A 1,220-nucleotide genomic window follows, 5' to 3' on the forward strand; every position below is an offset into this window, starting at 1 on the left:
AAGAAAGAAAGAAAGAAAGAAAGAAAGAAAGAAAGAAAGAAGAAAGAAAGAAAGAAAGAAAGAAAGAAAGAAAGAAAGAAAGAGACAATATATATATATTTGCCAAATACCACCACCAAAAAAAAAGTCAAAGAAGCACTAACACATTGGTAATGAGGGACCTCACTGCTCCATTATCACAAATAGACCAATTAGACAAAAAAGAAAAAAGAAAAGAAATTCAGAACTGAGCCAATTTTTTTCTGTATTTTTAGGGAAGGGTCTACAGGGTGTTCCGGGTCGCACTACTAGATTGGACCCATAGTGATTCACCTGTTTACACCCTCCCAAGAGCTGGGATTACAGGCACACACTATCATGCCCAGTCTCAACTGATGTCTCAGCATGCCCCAGGGGCAGGGACAGCACAGCAGGCCCAGGGACTGAACCCCCAGCACCTGCACCTGAACAGCCCTGATCCAATTTTTTAACAAATGGATTTAGTGGCTGTCTAATATTCCACCCCACAATATCCATTCTGCTCTGTTGTACATGAGACATTCTCCAAAATAGACAACATACTATCTCATAGAGCATGTTTAAGTAAATGCAAACAAATTGAAATCATCCTATGCATAGGGGCAATGAACTTAGAAATCAATGTCAAAAGAAACCACAAAACCTTCATAAACACAGTGTATTAAATAATACTCTCCTGATCAACCAAAGAGTCTCGGATGAAATTAAAGAAGAAATCAGAGAATTTCTACAATTAAGTGATAATGCCAGTACAATATGCTGGAACTTGTGGGAAGCAATGAAAACACTCCCACCAGGGAAATTTACAGTGTTGAGCTCATATCAGAAAAAAGGAACAAGATAAAATAAACAATCTAATGCTGAACTTCAAGCTTCTAAAGAAAGAAGGTGATGTCAGGCCCAAAGCTTATACAAGGGTGGAAATAATAACCACCAGAATAGAAATTAATGCATTGGACACTACGAAAACAATGCAAGGAATTAATGAATCAAAAAATTTGTTCTTTGAGGGACTGGAGAGATGGCTCAGTGGTCTAAAGCACCTACTTGGAACAAGCTTGGCAAAGCACAGGGACCACAGTTCGATCCCCCAGCACCACATGCCAGCCAGCCCCGCCCCCAGATGGGCTGAGCTGGCCACACACACACACACACACACACACACACACACACACACACACACAAAATGTTTTTTTCAAAAA

The sequence above is a fragment of the Octodon degus genome, unplaced genomic scaffold, assembly GCF_000260255.1.
Source record: "Octodon degus isolate 3935 unplaced genomic scaffold, OctDeg1.0 scaffold00091, whole genome shotgun sequence".
Lineage (NCBI taxonomy): Eukaryota > Metazoa > Chordata > Mammalia > Rodentia > Octodontidae > Octodon > Octodon degus.